General features: G+C 45.2%; 1 long non-coding RNA gene across 1 annotated transcript; it reads right to left on the reverse strand.

Moving 5' to 3' along the window:
- Positions 1-14,023: 14,023 nt before the first annotated feature.
- Positions 14,024-14,751, reverse strand: LOC145819786 (uncharacterized). The gene is made up of 3 exons (XR_014360560.1): positions 14,620-14,751; positions 14,435-14,533; positions 14,024-14,140 (listed from the first exon to the last, which is right to left on the reverse strand). It is a non-coding gene; the product is annotated as an uncharacterized LOC145819786 (long non-coding RNA).
- Between the last annotated feature and the right edge of the window lie 7,979 nt (positions 14,752-22,730).

Genomic DNA, 22,730 nt, shown 5'->3' on the forward strand with positions numbered 1-22,730 from the left:
TTCCTCACTTCAAAGCCAATGTTGACCATCCTTGGGCCATTTTCTTGCACCATAAACCCCATATTTGTGATGTACACATCTGGGAGGCCACCAATATTTGGTGGCCGGCCAGTAATTGCTGTTGACCCTTTTGAACCCCTTTGAAAAGTGGGTCGTTCTCTCTCCTAGTTCACTATTTCCAGTGTTTAACCATAGGGTTGTGTTGAGCACACATGGGAGGCTCTCTTTCTGTGGTGGCCGGCCACTAATTCACTTGAACCTTTTGACCCTTGGCCGGCCGGCCATGGGAAGTAGCCGGCCGGCCACCTGCAACCTAGATAAGCAGCCGGCCATGCTCCTTGCATCAGCTACAGTGCAGATATGCATCTGTTTTCCTCCCAGATTCTGTATCCGGGGGGGCTGCTTTTTGGGGGGAAACTTAATGGTTTTCCCTCCATTTTTTCCCCCATTTTTCCCCCTCTTTTTGTCTATATAACAGGGGCTCCAGCTCTGTCATTAGGGTTAACAAATTTGCCCTAAGAGCTTTGCATAGATACACCTTCTTCTCCCTCTCTTCCAAGCTCAAAACCCTTAAGTTCTACACCCTTCTTTACAACACCACCTAACCCCACCCTTCCATCCTTCATTCTAGTAGCTGGAGGTTGTTCTTCAGAGCCTAGGAGTGCTGCAATTCAAGCTAAGAGGCTGTCAAGACTTGGTCTTCAAGGGTAAGCACCATTTTCCCTCTTTTTAGCTTGTTTTTGTATCCTTTCTAAGTCATATTTTCTTGCTGTTTTGGGCTCCGACCCTAACTAGAACTAGGATTATTTTGAGCCATTTTTCATGTTTGTTTAAGGGTATTTACCTGTTTGAGGTCTCCTTGTTGCACTTGCTTCATTATCCCTCTTGTATGCCCATTCCTTGTGTAGTATTTTTGGCCTATGTATAAACTGTTTTGAACTCTGTCATGAATTGAAAAGTGGCTTATTTTGAGTCCTTATTCAACATTGTTGAAGGACTCATTGCTGTTTGAGGCTTTCATTTATCAGTTTCCTTTATATCTCTCTTTTGGCCATATTTTTGCATGATTTGTTAGCCTCTTTTGCTTCTGTTTTTGGACCCTGGTCCGAACTACAAATGGCCTTATTTTGACCCCATATTCATGTTTTATTAAGGGTCTTTTACTGTTTGAGGCACTATTTATACACTTTGTGTTATATCTCTATTTTTGGCCTTATTTTGTGTAGTATTTTAGGCTTGCATGCATACTGTTTTGGGTCCGACCATGAACTGTAAAGTATAATATTTTGGGCCCCTCTTCAACATTGTTGAAGGGCCCCTTTGTGTTTGAGGCCAGAAACCACCACTTGCTTCTTTGACCCTCTTTTGGCCCATTTCTTGCATGAGAGCTTAGCCATACCTGTGTTGGTTTTTGTGGTTTTCCATAAACTGTAAAAGGTCATATTTTGGGCCGCTCTTCAACATTGTTGAAGGGCCCTAATCTGTTTGGGGTCAGCAGCTGTGAGTTGCTTCTTTATCTCACATTTAGGACCATTTTTGCATGCTAGTTTTTCCCTATTTGTGTTTATTGTTTGACCTTGATTAAAACTGTAAATGTGCTTATTTTTGGGCTGTATTGACTCTATATTTACATTCCATGTTCAAATGATGCATGTTTTGTATAGCTATAGGCCAATGCATAGGCCTAGTTTTGCATTTCGGGACCATTTCATGCATCTGGTGCTACATTGTCATGATTCGGGACTCTTTTGGGGCATATTTTAGTACTAAAATTTGCATGCTTGTATGCCATATTCCATGCTTTGCCATGTCTTGTTAGAGTGGCATTTTGTGCCTTAGGTTCGGTCCTCAGTTTGCGTGCATGTGTGCACGCATTTCGAGTTGTCTCATTTTCATCTTATGGCCTCTTATGCGAGTGTGGCTGAGGTCCACTTGTGTTGGTGTAAGTCCATTGTGCATTGTGTATGCCATTTCATTTCATAGCATTGTGTATGCTAGGTTGTATGTTAGCGCATTGTGTATGCCATGTTATCTCGTGCATCGTGTATGCCATTTCATAGCATTGTGTATGCTAGGTTGTATCTTAGTTTCATTTCATGCATGTCATGCATATTGCATTGTGCTTGGGATAGGAGTTAGCTCGAGCACGGGAAACGAGGTACGTTTCGTACTCCGAGTGACGGAACGTGTCTCAATTCCCCAGTCACCGACACTCCGGATTATTCATGATGGAGTTAGGTTTTTGTTTTGTTTTCATGCGCATTCATTCCATATTGAGTTGTGCAATTCAACTTCTCGGCCATCATGCATCGATATGCGTGATTGGTGACACGAGGATCGAGGCATGCATACATTTGTGAAAATACATTGCTATGCCCCTTTCCTGCTCTCTGTTGCAGCAAATCAAGAATTAGCAACCTTTCGAAGCTTGGCGCGTTTTCCAAGAAAAGTTACAAAACAGAGGCTAATCGGGGCATCCCAGTGGATTTTCGCGCAAGGAAGCCCAGACATGCATCATTCATCAGAGTCAAGGCAGTCCCTGGCTTGCATGCCAGTTTATAGCTTTCTTAGTTAATTTGTAAATTAATTAGGAATTTGTTTATATTCGGACTGTATTATTTGGACTATACTATTTATTCGGACCCTCTACGCGAGGGCATAACTGTAATAAGTGTGCGTGTGTGTGTTGTATGTCTTCCAACCCCACGTCTTTCTCCCTTTTATTTATCCGCTTATGATGGTTAGATTAGGGCATATCTCAATTAGCATACAGTATGATAGCATGTTTGCATTCATTCATCTGTTTTGCATGCACCGGGCTCGGCGCATCATACTAACAACATTGTATTTTCAATTCCAAGTTGAATACATGTTAGCTGTAGCATTTCATATGCCATGTTTAGAATAGCTGAGCTTGCTATAGTTGCATTTTTGCATGTGTTGCATTAGGCATTTCTGTATAATTAGGATCATGCATGGATTTCTAATGAGCTTCTTTTTTGGCTTCGAGTACTCGGTAAGTTTTACGCTTTACCATCCTTGCATGCGTGTGAGTGACTGCCATGAATAGCATGCTTACCATGAGGCTAATTGCTTATGTGATATAACTGCCTGAATGCCTGTGGGTGAAGGTTGGGTTCCTTGGATTGGAATAAATCATCAACTGTGAGTTTTAAGCCCACTAGATAGTGGCAAAACCATCTTTTCTAAGCCCACCCGAGGGTGGCAAAATCTGCATTTTAAGCCTACTTGCGAGTAGCAAACCATCTTTCAAATAAACAAACATAAAATGTTTTGTTCCAATTCAGGCGATCCAGTCTATACTTGTATGCTGTGCGCATCACATAGTAAATCTAGGCTAATAACCAGAATAAGAACACATAATGTTTTCCAAAAATAGATATCATGGTTAGTAGAGGCCGATCTTTGATCGGGCGAGCGGGGGTGCTCACGAAGTGACCTTCCCCAATCGTACCCAAGTTCCCGAGCGGAGGCAACTTTGGTGATGACGGACACGTGGCCTTAGGCAAACGAGTCAGGGTTTCCTAAATTTCCCACAAAATAAAATATTTAGATGGCGACTCTGTATCGGGCAAAGCAGTCTATGTTTGGCACTTCTTTCAAAAATCTGTTTTTCTCAAAACGATTTGCCGGATTTGGACTCTTTGGTTCAGATTTAGAACCGTGACAATTTGAGAGTCCTGAGCTGTAGTGACCCCAAATGAACAGAACGGGACTCACCCTCCCGGGGCGTTCGGGGACGTCTACAGGCCTATACGTATATCAATCCGTAAAAGTCACTTTTTACATCAACTTTTCATTTTCTCTCTCTCTCTCTCTCTAGCTCACATTTTCTCTTCTAAAACACCTAGATCCAATGATTTCTTTACCCTATTCCCTTTGAGAAGAAGGTAGAGCTCACTTAGAGCTTTATTTTCATCTGAACAAAATTGGGTTTCGGCGTTGTTGAAGTTTTCTCACTTCGTCTCTCACCTTCTAAGCTTAATGTAGGGATTCTTCACACTCTTGTACGAGTTTTACCTTAGTTATTTGCCATTTCAAAAGATTATAGTGGTTTGGGGAATTTTGGTAAAAACCTAGAGTTTGAAATGATTGATGAAAAAGAGAGGTTTTCAAATGGTTTCTTGGAAAAGCTTGTGCGTATGAAATTAGAGTTGATATATGTTGAAATGGGGTATTTCCTACATTAAAATTGATTTTCAAAGAGAAAGGGATTTTTGCCCTAAAATGTGAATGTTTGAGATTGTAAAGAGAAAATGGAATTAATGTTGAGAATTATGAAATTGAAGAAATGTTGATGATAATGGCGGAGTTGGATATGTATTATCACTCTCATCTTGAGATTTTGGAAAAGTGTATCTTTAATTAAATTTATTTATTTGTTTAGAGATATCTGTTTTGGGCTATCGGTGGAGGATAGCTATAAGTGTTGTAGAAATTGCAAAAGAATTAGGTGAATTAAAACTAATTTCTCATTGAACATTGTTGCTCATTTAATACATTCAAAATGTATATGATTTTGAGAAAAATAGGTGAACGTGGGAAAGATGTGCGTATCACCAACCCAAGTTAGCCTGTGTGTCCAGGGTGAAAGTCCCGAAAAATGAGTGTATACATGGATGCCAATTCCCGTGGACGAAATATCCGTAACATGGCAATAGTAGCGCTTGTATATGCTATATTTACATGGGTGTCGTTTGACGGTTTTCTGCGGACGAAATATCCGTGAAAGGCTTTACTGATTTGAGATTTCTCCATTCTTTCTATTGTAAAGGGCATGATTTTGAGAATTGTGATGTAAACCTGGCATATCACGGCTTTTGAAAATGGATATAAATGTTTTGGTACTGGCATTGCATATGCATGAAACCTTATGGCTTTGTTAAGATTTATACATTGCGTTGTGGTGTTTCTACTAGGCTTTGGCTCAGCCTATATGAGAAAAATCATTTTCAGGTGCTGGTGATAAGCCTCCACAAAAGACCTAGCTTGGGAGGATTGTGGAGCTGAAGGCTCAGTGTTGTTATTTTGTATTTAATTTTTTAGAAGCATAGGGCTTTATCCGTATTGAGCTTAAGACTCACTTTTGATGTACCCAAGCATTGACTTGGAAAGATGTAAGCATTTAGGGTATATGATTATCTGTTTAGCTTTCATTTCTTTTCACAATATTGTAACATATGTTGTAGATTCATGATATATTGTTTATGAATGTATATCGCATGTGTCACCTTTTGTATATCAAATTTTGATTAATGAAAGCTTATCAATTCATTTATGTTGTTATTTATTGGTTATTATGAGATGGGTATATTGTGTTTTTTTCGGGGCATTACACTTAGTATCAGAGCGTACTGGGTTTGAATACTTAGGGTATGTGGAAAGTGGTTGTAGACACCCCATTTTTGACCGTCCTCAAGACTTGGACGTCACCGTTTGAACACTCGGTGATTATCCATGTTTGTGTTCGTTTAGAGTTCCCGGAGGTCTCGGCTCGCGCGCCCCGCCTCAGGATCCCCGAACTCGACCGTTTAGTGTCTGGTTTTGCACCAAACACTTGCATCTTGCCTTTGAGAGGCAGGTTGGGGCTTGTAGACCATCCCCACCCATCACCGGCAGTGGCTAGATGCCACCGGCTGGTTTTTGCTGCCACCGGCAATTTAGTTTGCCGGTCGGCACTATTTGTTGCCGGTCAGCACTTTTTTGTGCCGGTCGGCACTTTGTTTGGCCAAGATGGCATTTTTTGCCGGCCGATTGCTGTTCATCTGCTTTTGTAGATATTTTAGGACAGCTGTATTGATTTTGCTCCCCTCCATACACGTGTATGGAGGGATCTCCCTCTTGCAAAGCTTGTCTTGTAAGCTTTACAAGAGGCATATAGAGAGGGACTCTCTCTAAGGCAAAAAAGAGGCTTTAGACATTTTTTGAGAGAGGAAAATACAGAGGAGAGCTCTGGTTTTCTAGGGTTAGGGTTAGATACACTCACCTATCTCTCTTTCCCTCTCATTTTGCACACTAGGTGTTTTGTGTCTCACTATTGCACACAAACACCTAGTGTTTCACCTTCCTCTAGGAGCTGAGGTTCTAAAGAGTGTGTTTTGAAGTTTTGGTCTTGGATTCAAGCTCAAGGAGGCCATTGGAGCATCTTTGTTGAAGAAGGCATCAAGGGTGAGAAACTAGTCTTTTTTTTCCCTTTTTTGCATTGATTTTATACCTATCTTAGAACTGTTTTTGTGATTATTGTATAACATAAAAAAGTTCTATTTTTAAGCCCTCTTTATTGTTTATTAAGAGTGTTTTGTTGTTTGAGGGGTGTTGACCACCCTTAGGCCTCAAAAGGCCTCATTTTGAGCCATTTTGTGCTAGCTCCGGGATTTTGGTGTTGAGGTCTCTTCACCACTAAAATCTTGAGGGATTTCAGTGGTGAAGATGATGCTTTGAAGTCCCAAGAAGGAGAGGGCCACCCCCTCTCCTTGTTGTCCTTGAAAAGGGCATATTTTGGCCTCTTAAGGAAGCCTATGCTTGAGTGTGTGTTGAGCATGTTTGGTTTGTTTTTCATGCTTATATATCCATAATATAACATGATTTCAAGTTGGTTTTGGAACTCCATGCATGTTTAGCATAGTTGCCATGTAATGCCTTGTTTATGCCTTAATGTGCCTTAGGTTGTTAGCCTTTGTTGGAGCATATTTTAGGCTTAGTCTTGTGAAGATTATGTGCTTATTTTGCCATGTTCTAGGTCTGTCCATAAGTATTTGGGTTGATTTTAGCATGCATTATATAGCTCCTTTGTATTTGGGCTTGTTGGCCTTGGGTATGTGCATGTGTAGCATGCCATCTTTGCATTGTTTTGGTGATTTGGAATCATTCTACATGCTATTTCAGTCCCATTTCCATGCTTGTTGGATTGCCTTGCATGTCTCTTTAATGCTTTGAAAGCATGTGTTGCAATGCTCCATGTTTTGGCCATGGTGCATGCCTTTGTATTTGGGCCATTTAGATGCCATCTAAGTAGTCCTTTAGCTTTGTTTTAACATGCTAAACCTCTGATTTTGGTCCTTAATGCATGCCTTGTTTGATCTTGTTAAGTGTATTTCAATGCCTTATTGGTTTGCTTTGAACACTTGGACTACTCTTTGCATGTTTTGGCTTGATTTATAACTTGATTTGGCATCATTTTATAACATGATTTTAGGGCTCATGTTGCATGCTAATTAGTCCATGATCCCTCCTTTCAAGTGTGCTTGAATGTTGTTTGATTTGTGCTTAAGTGTTGGCCCTTATGTGCATGTGTGCGTGCATGCCATTTAGCCTTCATTTTATAGCACTTTGGCCATTGTTTTAGGCCTTATTAGAGTTGCCTAATTCATGTTTAAGTCCATCTTTGCACTCATTTGTATTGCCATATGCATGCTTGTATGCTTGCATAAGTGTTTTGCCATGCCATGTTGCATCCTTAGCTTGTATGCCTAGGTTGCATTGCATCTTGCATGCATGCCTTGTTCCTTGAATTGGTGATAGGAATTGGGCCTAATTTGTTTGATTGGTTTGCATGCATTTGAAACCAAAGTTGCATGCTTGGTTCCTTGGGCCATCATGCATGGAAATGCGTGATTGGTGGCCCGAGAACCGAGGCACATGTCCCTTTGAGTCATTACAATGATAAGAGACATGTTTGGTGCATACATGCCTTGAATTGTGCTGTCATGCCTTGTTTTGCCCTCTGTTGCTGTGAGTTGCAGGTTCTGCAGGAATACTCTGCCGACCGGCAGTGTAATGTGCCGACCGGCACAATTTTCTCTGCCGACAGACCCTATTTTGTGCCGATGGCCATACTACACTGCCGGTGGAAGTTTCATCTAGCCGGTGGTGATCCCCTCTGTCCAAGGATGTAGTCCTGAGGCTTTGACAGCCTCCAGAGGAGGAAAGGAAGGAAAACAGAGGCAGCTTGCGCATGGTGGCACGCTTCCCGAGGCGTTTTCCTGCTTTAATTAATTAGTTAATTTGTTAATTAATTAATTTGTAATATTTAATTAGCTTGCGTAGTTAATTAATTTGTAATATTTATTTGGTCCCTCCGAGCGAGGGCAAATCTGTAATAAGTGTGTGTGGGTGGTGTGAATGTCTTCCAATCCCCACTTCTTTCCTCCCTTTTATTTACCTGCTTATGATGGTAGATTAGGGCACATTTATTTTAGCATACCTTATGCTATGCATGCGTGCATTCATGCATTTGTTGACATGCATTAGGCTCGGAACATCATGCTAACTGCATCAGTACTTCAATTCCAAATTGAATATGTGATAATTGTGCATTTTCACATGACATGTCTAGGATTAGCCGAGCCTATCTTAGCGACATTTTGTATGCGATGCATTAGGCACTTCACATGGACTTGGATCATGCATGTTTGCTAACAAGTTCTTTGTTTTGGCACGGAGTACTAGGTAAGTATTTCCGCTTTAGCATATCGCATGAGTGTGAATGTTACCATAACAGCATGCTTAACATGTGGCTAGATGCTTATGTGTTAAACTGTTTTGAATGCCTGTGGGTGAAGGTTGGATTGTTTGAGTTGGAAAGACTCGTTGAAATCCGCATTTTAGCCTACTTGTGAGTAGCAAATTCCAAAGCATTTTCGAAATGAACGGATATGCAATGTTTCTTTCCAAATTAGGCAATCTAGTCTATACTTGTTTGCTGTGCGCATAACATAGTAATTCTAGGCTAATAAATGGAATAAGAACACATAAAGTTTTTAAAAACGGATATCACGGTTAGTAGAGGCCGGTCTTCGGACCGGGCGAAAGGGGGTGCTCATAGCTGACCTTCCCCGATCGTACCCAAGCTCCCGAGCCGAGACAACTCCGGTGATGACGGACATGTGGCCTTCGGCACCGAGTCAGGGTTTCCTAAATTTCCCCATTTTAAAAATATTTAGGTGGCGACTCTGTATCTGGCAAAGCAGTCCATGTTTGGCACTACTTTTTCAAAAAATCTGTTTTCTCAAACGATTTGCCAGATTTGGACTCTTTGGTTCAGATTAAGAACCGTGACACAAATCGAGTCCGAACTGTAGCACGAGCTGCCAACGAGGGCGCTGTTACAGTTTCTGGCGACTCTGCTGGGGATTTTTAGAGAGTTTGACTCGAACTCGTGATATCCTGTTTTGACTTCATTTATGTGTTTCTTTGCATTGCATGTGCATTGGTGCGCCTAGGAACACAGTGTTTGCCATCTGCCATTCCTGAACGGTTTGCCGGAGGCTTGTCTTGTCGAGGCATGTCCATAAGGCTGACCGGCTATGGGCTCTGACAGTATGGGAACACAAACCCCGGTTTTACCGGGGCACCCTTTTTGACCATTCGACCTAGTTCATATTCGGATCCATAGTGACCATTCCAAATTAGGACAGGCTGCTTACCCGATGTTAGGTTGTTTGAAACCGCTGTGTGCATAGTGAAACCCTAGCTCCTGACAAAATAGGACAGGGAAACTTTACCCCAACATAGGGGTGTTTTGTTCTCTTTACTTGCTATGTGCTTTTAGAGTGCTGCTCCACAGGAATGCACGTGTCAGTTTGCAAGTCAGAGTATCTAACCTGGGGACACCAGTATCAGTATCAGTTGTGAGAATCAGTTATCCGCGGGTATCAGATTCAGTATTTTGGGAACAGTGATTTTTGGGAACAGTGATCAGCAATAGGGTACAGTTGTTTGGCTACACCCGTGATTGATCAGTTTGGGCTGAAATGCTGTCTGTTTTTCTTTCAGTTCAGAGAGTTGCAGAGTTGATACAGAACAACCAGTGTCTCCCCTTTGCTGAGGCAAGATTTATGGCGACACAAAGTTCAGAAGAAATTGTGGTTATGACAGCCGCACCGGAGCAGGGAACCACTCCGCAGAGTGAGGCCAGCATCAGTATGTCACACCCGCCCAGGATGCCCGTTGTGCACCCGGTTTGGGCTCCCCAGTTATACCAGGCTCGTGAGCCCACCACCTTCGAATTGATGGGGATGATAGGCGATCTCCAAAGGTCTGTGGCAGACCTCGCCTATGGAATGTCGGCTTCGCCGCCAGCGGCGCCGTACGCCGGGAATTTTGTACCACAGGAGCCCCCGCTACTGGGGCGGATTGTGATAGAGCTCAGCCAGCCAGAGGTGGCTTCCGGCTATAGCTACGACATGTCAGCACCAACCCAGACCCTCGATCAGGCTGAGGCCAAAGGAAAGGACAAGGCAAAGGTAGACGCCGACCCTATTGAGCAACTGCTGTGGGCAGTCGAGGCTTTGAAGGCCAGAGGGATGAACAAGCAACAAACATCTGCAATAGTGACCAAAGCTGTAGATGATGCTTTCCCCGCTCCAACCAAGGGCAGTTCAAGCCAGACAGAAAACCGGGATGGGCCCCGTCATGCCCAGACAATTCCAGTAGCTCCCAACCCTGCACCGGGGAAGGTTCAAAAAGCCAAGGCAGCGCCGGCTGATCCTTTCGCCAGCGCATCTGGCAAGAATCCTCAAAATACAAAGTACCTGCCCCGAGGGCGCAGGGTCTTTCATGACCTCCACATGCCTTTGTCTAGGGCATTGTTAATATTGGCAAAGAACGGGCATCTTAAGCCTTTGGAGCCCCGGCCACTCCCGAAGAATCTCCCCGCCACTCATGATGCTACCTTGTACTGCGCGTACCATCAACAGTCCGGTCACAGTACCGATGGATGTTCCCGCCTTCGTCATGAAGTGCAGGATTTGATTGATAACAAGGTTATCCTACCATCCACCTCAGGCAAGCCCGTCACCACTCAGTTGTTGGATTTCGAGGGCTCAGATACTACGAGTATGTAAAGTGAACCGCCTGCGGGCAACATTTGGTACATTTTTGGATGAAGCGTCTGGCATGCATTTTTGAGCATCGGTGAAACCGAGTTTTGTAAATCTTGGCTTAGATGTCGAGTCAGTCTTTTGTTTTGAGTCTGTCTCTTTGTTTTGAGTCAGTCTTTTTTGCTTAAGGGTCTGTCTTGTTGTATCGAGTCAGTCCCCGTTGTATATAATACCAGGTGATTCTGGGGTTGTTGTCCCGAACGCCATTTTGTTATTATTTGTTTTTGTTTTGAGTCTGTTTCTGCCGAGGGGCCAGTTGCACCAACAAAGCCGATTGAAACAGCTGTTGCTATCTCAACCTTCATGCTTGCTTTCAGCATAAGTGCCAGAGAATTTGATTGGGCTGACAGTACATCTCGCCTGCTCTCCTGCGCGCCAAACTCATTGCATTAACCTAAGTTTTTCAACAAAACAAACTTTTGAACACCGCGGTGATAAAAACGAAGAGGAAGGAATTCCTCGGGTTTTGTAAAATTTTGATCATTTTGAGAGAAAGAGAGGCGTGCTAAGTCTTTTTATGAATAAAGCCATGCTTGTCGGCATGAGTACTGAGAAGGACCCTGGCCTGATCCAGATTGGTTCCACACTATCTTCGGCACGAGCGACTTCTCGCTTCCTTAAAAACTTTCAAAAACAAATATTTTACGCGGCCCTGCGAAGACCTGTGTGGAATCGCTCTTGAGATTGCGCAGCCTAGGATCGCTCTCAGCCTCAAGATTCAACCTATTTGTTTTCCGAGTTTGAACCCTTTCAGAATGTTCAGAAAGCTCAACGGACAAACGCCATGAAAGGCCCGTGTGGCCAGTTTTGAGGTAGCCTTCTATCGAGAAGCATCAAGGCCGAATCAGAAGGAGTAGATCTCGCCGGGAGAAGCTCGTAGAGTAACCCTGATGGATTCTCCGCAAATCAGTGCAACAGCCGTTCTCCTAGACACAGAGAGGCTTCAATTTCAAGAAACCATTTGGCATGGACTTGCTACACTTTTACCCTTTGAGAGGCTCGCTGGGCTGAAAACCCGGAAGGGCGGTCCAGGCAAAAGTTAGAGCAAGAGAAAAATACAAAAAGAAAGATTGAAAAGAAAAGAAAAAGAAAAAAAAAAGAGAAAAAAGGAAAGAAGAAAAAGAAAAAAAAAGAAAAAGAAAGAGAAAAAGAAATAGAAAATGAAAAGAAGCTCGCAAGGTCGAAAACCCGCATTGGGCGCCTTGGCAAAAATGAGAGCCAAAAAAAGTGAAGGTTAAAATACCCGAGTGGACCTTAACCGGAACTACGTAAGGCTTGATTCCCATGTTTGGGATACGTAGGCAACTTCATCATGAAGTCCAGCCCCCAACGCTTTCATAGCGTCTCAGTCCATGCAATGGTTTCGATTTCATCCCAAGGTCCAGTTGCCAACACCTTCCAAGGTGACTGTGTCCATATATTTGTTGTAACCGTCTTCGTCATCGCTGTGTCCAAGAGATCAACCACCGCCAATGAAGACTGTCTGCGGATTGCTGCGGCACCATCCCAAACAAGGGGCAACTTTCCGTTGCCACCACCCGCCGCGAGCCGCCATTCAAACTAGGGGCAACTTTCCGTTGCCTCCCACCCTCCTTCAAACCAGGGGCAATTTTCCATTGCCTCCGATCCGAGGTTGCGCATCTCGAAGGGTAAGTTTCATGCTTGTTGAGCATCAGCTGTTTGAAAAATAGTTTTTGAAAATTTTTACTAAGGTTGACTATTTTCTCGAAAACTATCTCATTTTCCAAAACTGGACCATTGTCTTGGACCCCAAAAGGAAAATTTTCAGTGCTCATAGCCTAACTTGCATGATTTCAAATCAAAAATCGAACAAGTACGTTAATCCGACTCTCGTTTTGATCAAAACCGTTTTAGTAGAAAGCAAAAACGAAAGAATGGTTAAAATGATGAACTAGGGGCACAGTTGAGTCAGGCATTCTGTCTTTCCCCCGTCATCAACATACTTGCCAGAAGAGCGCTCTGCCTGCCGGAAGAATAGCTGTGAGCTAACGGCATCGGGCGTGAACCCACACCTTGCTATTTATCCATCAATCACCCCGGGAAGGGATGAAAAATGAGAGAATGAAGAATAGAGAGGTGTGAGTTGAGAGAAAAGAGAGGAAAAGGGTTTTGAGAGAAAATCCGAGCTTGAGAGTCGAGTGATGTGAGGATCACAAATGAGAAAGGGTGGGAAACAATACCCAGATTGAACTGGCTCCTCGTGGTCCGAGGTCCCCCATCTTCGTTTACGCGTCTGTGTGTCGTGTCTCTTTCATTTGACGGTCTCGTCTTTTGTTTTGAGTCTCTCCCGAGCGTGTCTCGTTGTGTTTAGGTCGTGTACCTCTTTGTTTAAGTCCTCCCCGCTGTATTCAGTGGTAGGCTCGATATCCCGGTTTGAAAAACCCTCATTTGATTTCAAAAATCATTTATGCTCAGGATGCCGTGCCATTCTCTACATTCGAGCGTATTTCGACTCCAACCGGTTCCGTCTTTGAGCTCCGTCTTGTCAGATTGGACCGTTTGTTCAGAGTTTGCTGTGTGTAGAATGAACCGAATGCTGTGTTTTGGGCTGTATGCAGATCAATCCCCAACAGAGTAAGGGCTGTGTGTTCAAGAATCAGGCAGTGGGTTGCTTGGGTGTATTTTGTTGTTGGCTGTTCAAGTTATCTGATTATTACAGTGCAAGTGTTCAATTTTCAGACAACCAATCAGTTCCGTTTACATTGAGGTGTAACATGATGAGATGCGATGCAATGCATGAGATGTGTAAATGTAAACACTTTTTCAGATAAAAAGTCCGTTTCATTTCATTATCTTTTCAAGTGTACAAGTTTTGGAAACAAAAATCTGCCTGCGGCAGTATAAGGTAATCTATCTACCAACAAAAAGAAAAGTACAAAGAAGAAAAGATAGCAAAAATCTGCATCTGTGTCAAGCACTCCGAAGGGCTGTCAGTCCGTCCTGGTCCTCTTCCTGGACGAAGGTCCAGGAGCATCGTCAGCGTCGTCGTCAGAGCCCGAGCTAGAACCGTCTCCGGTCTCCTCCTCCGATGACCCTGCATCCGCCTCTGACTCCTCGTCGTCGTCATCATCGTCCGGAACTGGAGCTCGCGAGCTGCTCCCGACGTGAGTACGCCCACCCCTAGTGCGGGGAAATATCCTGCCCTCCTCGTCTCTCCCCTGAGCAGGGACAGCAGGTCTAGCTGGAGCACCTCCTGCCATGGGAATCTGGAAAGGAGGCTGAAAAAGTACACAAAAGTGAAATGCATCAGTATACTGTAGACAGTTTATCAGTGCAGAATGCAATGTTGAATGCAGTGTATGAATGCCGTGGGCAGTTTATCAGTGCAGAATGCAGTGTGTGAATACAGTGTATGAATGCCGTGAGCAGTTTATCAGTACAGAGTACAGTGCAGAAGGCAGTGTATGCAGTGTATTAGATGCTGCGAGATCAATATGTCGGGTGTTGTGCCGTGCATCAGATTATACAAAGCAGTGTATGAATGGTTTGAGGCCAGTGTCAGAAGGACGTACCGGTATGCTGTAGACAGCCAGGAGGTCAAATGTCCGCTGGAGCATCCCCATCATCGAGGCATTCATCGCCAACGACTGACGGGTGTACTCAGAAGAAGCCTGCAAAGGTATCAGATGCATTAGTATTCTGTGGAATATCAAGTAAACTGAAATGAAATAACTGTACGAAGTGCAGTGATACATACCGGCGGAAGGTCGGGGACGTCAATGAACTCATGACCAGCCGGTGGAGGGGCGAAGGGGATCTGATAGGTCGACCCACCCTGCCCCTGGAAAGTCAGTACAGCAGGCAGGGCAGGCCAGCCAGCTCCTCGTCCACCCCGCATCCGCCCCTGCCACGGACCCGGGCCCTCCTCGAAGATCCAGCCCCTGCTCCCGCTCCGGCCCCAGCCGCCGATGCTACAGGCCTGGCCCCCTCTGCTCGACGACCGCTCAAGGGGCGCATCAGGTACGTCCGCACGTACTCCTGATAGTCGCCGGTGCCTCGGAAGCCGGCCTCCTCCCAGCCGATGGAGTAATCATCCAGCTGCTCAGGGGTCAGCCCCTCGGTCTCCCTCATCTCTGCAGGAGGGTGAACCGGGACTATCTGCTCAGGTAACCCGCGGGTCTGGCGTAGAAAACGCTCCCCCAGGTACCAAGCCCGACAGACAGGGCCCTCAAGCAGAATCCGGAAACGCGAGGTCTCCTCAGCACCAGGGAACCGACCCCGCATCGCCGACGGCAGCGAAGCCCATGGCCGCCATGTGATCTGAAAGTGACACACAGTTTGTTATCTACTGTTATTGAAATATGCAGTGGGAAAGCGAAGCCTAAATGAACTGTAAGTAAAGCATACCTCAGCCGGGGTGATGGTGTCGAAGTATCGGCGGAAGAAGCCGAATGTCTCCCGTGGTCGCCGGGTGCATCTCCCGTCAAAGCGAATCGAGAAGGGAACAGCCGGAGGAGGCTCCGCGACTGGTACGGGTGCAAGCCTAGGGAAGTAGGCGTAAACCCACAACTGCAAAACAGATGTCAGTATGGCCATCAGATAAAGCAGGATATACAGAATAAAGCAGAAATGGCAGAGCCGTGTGTTGTGCAGTGTATTGTGTACAGTGTACAGTGTGAGCAGTGTACAGTCAGTGTAAAGCAGAATGTATGTGTGTGCCGTGTGTACAGTATACAGTAAGTGTAAAGCAGACCGCAGTGTGTGCAGTGTACAGAGTACAGAAAGTACGAGACAGAAATGAAAAGCGGAGAAGAAATGTACCTCCCAAGCCCGCCAGTAACCTCCGAGCAGCTGGCCGCTGCCGCGAGAAGCCGAGCTCATATAGCCGTACAGGGTGGCTAGAGCAGCACCGCCCCAGTCGTAGTGCAGAATATCCCGGACGTCCACCAGTGCGCTGAGAAGGCAGAGAGGCACGGTGTTCGCCCGGTCGGCGAAGATAGTAGTCCCGAACAGGAACATGAGGAAGCCGCGGGCATACCTCTCCACGTCCTCCTCGGTCATCTGAGTCTCCTCCCCCAGTGCGGGCTGGACCCTGAACTGTGCCTCGAACCAGGAATATCGGACGAAGCCTGGACGAGCTAGCGGTGGGGCCTCCCCCAGTAGATGGACCTGAGCGGCGGTCCACTCATCCATGTCGGTGTCGAAGGGGATCGGATCCCCCCCTACCCCGATGCCTGTGAGCATCGAGAAGTCATAAGGGGTCATCGTCATATCCCCCGCAGCAGAAAAGTGGAAAGAATCGGTGGTGTCCCACCACCTCTCCGCCAGAGCGGCAAGAAGAGGTCTGCAGGTGGACAACCTGGAGAGCCCTCGGCAGAAGGTGCCGAAGCCCGCCCGATCCACGATGCGCTGGACCGCATCAGGGAGCTCGTCATACCACTCCCGCGCACCAGTATTCCCATACCCGCGAATGGTATGGGAACCCTCCTGCAAACAGAAAATGACAATGGCAAGACAACATTCAAAATGCAGTTTTGAAAAGACAGATATGGCATGTATGCAAGTTTGTCAGTTTCAGGCAAATATCGGGTGCCGGTGTGCTTACAGTAAAATACGTGTGCTGTGTCAGCGTGTTTAGGTGTTTCAGAATAGATGTGGCATGTATGCAAGTTTGACAGATTCAGACAAATACTGGGTACCAGTGTGTGTGCAGTAGAATACAGTGTGTGCCGTGTGTTTGGGTGATTCAGGGCTAGTGCAGTGTGTGTGCATGTGTCAGTCTCGAGCAGATATCAGTTGTATGTATGTTTACAGTCAACTATGGTCTACGGCATATCAGATTTCAGCAATTAAAGAATACAGCTAACTATGGCAGTTTTGTATCCTACATTGCAGAAAGTAAAGCAGAAGATGAAGAGTTACCTCGGGAGTGCCGAATGAAAGGTGGGAGGTAGGCTCGCGTAGTAGTAGCTCAGGGGCCGCGTACCTCTCAAAGCTCCGGAACTGACGCAGGCCGTCTGGGGGCAGAACGTGGATCGCCGGCCGGTAGGTCGCCGGGTCGAACGGGCGCTCGCTCAGTGGTAAGAGCTCGACCCCGGGATCCATCTCGTGGTCCGGGGGAGTTCCGACACGTGGAATGTCGTCCTCCATGTAGAGAATAGTGTGAAAATGGCCGGAAAAGGGAAAACCGAGCCGGAATACGAAGAGTCAACTGAAAAGTCAACTCCCGAGAGGGTCGGAAATGGCCGGGGAGGCCGGAATGTGAAGAGGCACGGAAATGAAGAGGAAAGTGAGGGGAACAAACCCCGAGAAGGCGAGAACGCCGAACGAGGCACCGAAACGAGAATGTGATCGGTGGAAAATGTCCGAAACGCGAAGAGGATCGCGAATCCGACGACGAAACGAGCGTAGAACGCGAAGAAATGGACAAAAAAATAAGAGAGAAGCACTCTAGAGAGAGAGGGCAAGAATTTTCGGCGGTGGAAAAGTGAAGAATAGGGTTTTCAAGCCCTATTTTATAATGCCCGAAGTGAAAAGACAGAACTGCCCCGATTCAGCAACTGTTTGCCGGTCGGCAATGTTTTGTGCCGGCCGGCACTTTTTTTGTGCCGATAGAATTGTTTTTGTGCCGATGGCAGCCGGTGGCCTCCCCTTTCTGCCGGTGGGGTTCCCACAGCCTTGTTTAGGCCATTTGAATTGTTTTGGGTCTTCATAGCTCAAGAAAGTGCAAGAAAGTGCATCCCCGACGCTCAACCGACCTCCGTTTTGACCGCAGGCCGTGTCTCCAGTGCGTGGCACTCGAATTCATGCAAGGTGTATCCTTTTTGTATCCTTTTGAATTCAAAAGTTACCCCATGTGTGTTGCACAAATTCATCACACTACTTCGGTGCATTACATCGCGCTGTCGCGCGCCACACATTTGCGTTGTTATGCGCGTGTTACATGCGTTGCAACACGCACCCCTTTGCATTGTCGTGCACATCTCCCATGCATCATCATTGCATTTCCATTCCATGCATTGTCATGCATTTCGGAATACTTGCGTTGTCGCGCATTTAAGCCCATTTACACTCCGTGCGGCATGTACGTCATACTTGGCATCGCACTGTTTTGTGCATCACATTTTCTTCGCGCTATTTTGCGCATCGCACTATTTTGTGCATTGCATTTGTTCGCGCTATCTTGCGCACCTCAATTGCACTTGTTAGTGCATTGCATTTGTTCGCGCTATCTTGCGCACCTTACTTGCACTTGTTAGTGCATTGTATATTGTTCGCACTGTTCTGCGCATTGCACTGTTTTGTGCATTTCAAATTTTGCGTTGTTCTGCGCATCGCACTGTTTTGTGCATTGTATTGTTCGCGCTGTTCTGCGCATCGCACTGTTTTGTGCATTGTATTGTTCGCGCTGTTCTGCGCATCGCACTGTTTTGTGCATTGTATTGTTCGCGCTGTTCTGCGCATTGCACTGTTTTGTGCATTTCAATTTCGCGCTGTTTTGCGCATCTCATTGCATTTTGCATGCATTCCATCGCACTGTCCTGTGCACTCGCGTTGCCTAACGCATTGCGCTATTTTGCGCATCATGCCGTCGTGCAATACCACCGTGGTCTGGCGAGACCTTAAACACGCACGGTCTGGCGAGACCTTAAACACGCGCGGTCCAGGAGACCTTAAATCCTTTGGAGGTGCGAAACCTTCGGCGCATTGTCACGCGTCTTGTAAATACCACCGTGGTCTGGCGAGACCTTAAACACGCATGGTCTGGCGTGACCTTAAACACGTACGGTCTAGGAGACCTTAAATCCTTGGAAGGTGCAAGACCTTTATTGCATTGGTGTGCACACTATTACTTTGTACATATCTTAAGCCGCGTGTTGTCGCGCATTTCATGCAACATGCATCACTTGCATCATTTGCATTTCAAAAAAACAAACAAAAAAACATGCATTGTCATGCATACATTTTGCATCCCGGTCTAGGAGACCTTAAATCCTCTGAAGGTGCAATTCCTTCGGTGTTTGTCGTGCCCGAACGACTTTTCGGTGGTCTGGTAAAGCCACCAGTCTGTGCTTGCGATGAGTTCCTAGAAGACCAACTGGGACGGTGGAAACTAGAGTTCGAACGGCTTATGCCTAGAACGCAAAGGTTCGGGAGTTCCGAGACTAAAGTCTGGTTTAAATACCCAGAGGTTTACCCTCGGCTTGAAGTCTGTATGGAAGCCCCATAGGTTGAGACGGCATGTCTACGCCTCAGTTCTGGATGCTGAACCAACCTAGTATATCACCCTGTTGGTAAGATAGGGAAAGTTGCAATCATAGTCATTGCATCATAGTGCATTGTCATGCACTTGCATTGTAGTTTGCATGCATTCATTGCATCACCTTCCGCCTATGGCTTGCGCCTTTCCAGGTTGAGCTTGGTCCGGTATGTGTCCTTACATTTCATGTTAAAACACAGTTCTGTATGTGTATCGCGCCGATTCCACGTTGATATGTTGGTTGAGGGTTGCGGCACCTTTTCTGTGTTACACATGGCTCGTATGTATACATGCCTTTCCTAGGCAAGATTTGGTTTGGCTTGTATGCCATATCCATTGTATCCATTCCATTGCATATTTGTAAATATTGCATTGTAGATTGCATGCATTCATTGCATCACCTTCCGCTTATGGCTTGCGCCTTTCCGGGTTGAGCTTGGTCCGGTATGTGCCCTTACTTTTCATGTTAAAACACAGTTCTGTATGTGTATCGCGCCGATTCCACGTTGATATGTTGGTTGAGGGTTGCGGCACCTTTTCTGTGTTACACATGGCTTGTATGTATGCATGCCTTTCCTAGGCAAGATTTGGTTTGGCCTGCGTGCCATATCTATCCATTACATTGTAGTGTAATTTTTTTATCCGGCATTAGGATCGTAGTCCTTTCTCCAGCGGGTTGTTTCCCCACTTATGTCAATTCCACCCAATGCTTGTTCTTGCGTCTGTCTACAATACTCATAGTTCAGTTGACCGTTCTATGGTAGACAGACTTGTTACCTCCATCAATCTATTTGACATAGGTGTGGTTTCGAACCGCTCGTGATTGGATCACGATTCAAATGCTTTGCATATAGCTTGCATTGTTTCAATTACATTGCATCTTCATTTGCATTATTTATACATTGTTTTGTATATATTGCATTTAGTTTTGCATCCATTTTGCATTGTCATGCATGTTGCTAACCATATTGTACCTGTTAAGTTTGTTTTCTTTTCAGGCACGATATTGTATATACGGTTCATTTGAAGCTGGTGCAACCAGACGAGCCGCACAGGTATTGTATCTCCCGAGTGAGACGTATTGAGAATTCCATAATTCTCTTACATCCTTTCTGCATTGTAGTGTAGTTTGGTATGCTAGCTTAAAATTGTCGCATGTTTGCTTCATTACAGCTTTCTTTGCATGATCATAAGTTATGCTCGGCTCTGTGCATTGTCTTGCATTTTGCCCCTGCCTCCGGGCGCATACCTTGTTTGTCTTGCATGTTTGTCTAAGTCTTCGGCCTTGTCAAAAATGGGTCGTCTCTGGGCTTTGACATTCACTCCCGTCATTGTTATGACTTCCGAGTTCTGTCAAAGAGGGGCAACTGTAGACACCCCATTTTTGACCGTCCTCAAGACTTGGACGTCACCGTTTGAACACTCGGTGATTATCCATGTTTGTGTTCGTTTGGAGTTCCCGGAGGTCTCGGCTCGCGCGCCCCGCCTCAGGATCCCCGAACTCGACCGTTTAGTGTCTGGTTTTGCACCAAACACTTGCATCTTGCCTTTGAGAGGCAGGTTGGGGCTTGTAGACCATCCCCACCCATCACCGGCAGTGGCTAGATGCCACCGGCTGGTTTTTGCTGCCACCGGCAATTTAGTTTGCCGGTCGGCACTATTTGTTGCCGGTCAGCACTTTTTTGTGCCGGTCGGCACTTTGTTTGGCCAAGATGGCATTTTTTGCCGGCCGATTGCTGTTCATCTGCTTTTGTAGATATTTTAGGACAGCTGTATTGATTTTGCTCCCCTCCATACACGTGTATGGAGGGATCTCCCTCTTGCAAAGCTTGTCTTGTAAGCTTTACAAGAGGCATATAGAGAGGGACTCTCTCTAAGGCAAAAAAGAGGCTTTAGACATTTTTTTAGAGAGGAAAATACAGAGGAGAGCTCTGGTTTTCTAGGGTTAGGGTTAGATACACTCACCTATCTCTCTTTCCCTCTCATTTTGCACACTAGGTGTTTTGTGTCTCACTATTGCACACAAACACCTAGTGTTTCACCTTCCTCTAGGAGCTGAGGTTCTAAAGAGTGTGTTTTGAAGTTTTGGTCTTGGATTCAAGCTCAAGGAGGCCATTGGAGCATCTTTGTTGAAGAAGGCATCAAGGGTGAGAAACTAGTCTTTTTTTTCCCTTTTTTGCATTGATTTTATACCTATCTTAGAACTGTTTTTGTGATTATTGTATAACATAAAAAAGTTCTATTTTTAAGCCCTCTTTATTGTTTATTAAGAGTGTTTTGTTGTTTGAGGGGTGTTGACCACCCTTAGGCCTCAAAAGGCCTCATTTTGAGCCATTTTGTGCTAGCTCCGGGATTTTGGTGTTGAGGTCTCTTCACCACTGAAATCTTGAGGGATTTCAGTGGTGAAGATGATGCTTTGAAGTCCCAAGAAGGAGAGGGCCACCCCCTCTCCTTGTTGTCCTTGAAAAGGGCATATTTTGGCCTCTTAAGGAAGCCTATGCTTGAGTGTGTGTTGAGCATGTTTGGTTTGTTTTTCATGCTTATATATCCATAATATAACATGATTTCAAGTTGGTTTTGGAACTCCATGCATGTTTAGCATAGTTGCCATGTAATGCCTTGTTTATGCCTTAATGTGCCTTAGGTTGTTAGCCTTTGTTGGAGCATATTTTAGGCTTAGTCTTGTGAAGATTATGTGCTTATTTTGCCATGTTCTAGGTCTGTCCATAAGTATTTGGGTTGATTTTAGCATGCATTATATAGCTCCTTTGTATTTGGGCTTGTTGGCCTTGGGTATGTGCATGTGTAGCATGCCATCTTTGCATTGTTTTGGTGATTTGGAATCATTCTACATGCTATTTCAGTCCCATTTCCATGCTTGTTGGATTGCCTTGCATGTCTCTTTAATGCTTTGAAAGCATGTGTTGCAATGCTCCATGTTTTGGCCATGGTGCATGCCTTTGTATTTGGGCCATTTAGATGCCATCTAAGTAGTCCTTTAGCTTTGTTTTAACATGCTAAACCTCTGATTTTGGTCCTTAATGCATGCCTTGTTTGGTCTTGTTAAGTGTATTTCAATGCCTTATTGGTTTGCTTTGAACACTTGGACTACTCTTTGCATGTTTTGGCTTGATTTATAACTTGATTTGGCATCATTTTATAACATGATTTTAGGGCTCATGTTGCATGCTAATTAGTCCATGATCCCTCCTTTCAAGTGTGCTTGAATGTTGTTTGATTTGTGCTTAAGTGTTGGCCCTTATGTGCATGTGTGCGTGCATGCCATTTAGCCTTCATTTTATAGCACTTTGGCCATTGTTTTAGGCCTTATTAGAGTTGCCTAATTCATGTTTAAGTCCATCTTTGCACTCATTTGTATTGCCATATGCATGCTTGTATGCTTGCATAAGTGTTTTGCCATGCCATGTTGCATCCTTAGCTTGTATGCCTAGGTTGCATTGCATCTTGCATGCATGCCTTGTTCCTTGAATTGGTGATAGGAATTGGGCCTAATTTGTTTGATTGGTTTGCATGCATTTGAAACCAAAGTTGCATGCTTGGTTCCTTGGGCCATCATGCATGGAAATGCGTGATTGGTGGCCCGAGAA

This window comes from Camellia sinensis, chromosome 2, assembly GCF_055761805.1.
Source record: "Camellia sinensis isolate YWXY chromosome 2, ASM5576180v1, whole genome shotgun sequence".
Taxonomy (NCBI): Eukaryota; Viridiplantae; Streptophyta; class Magnoliopsida; order Ericales; family Theaceae; genus Camellia; species Camellia sinensis.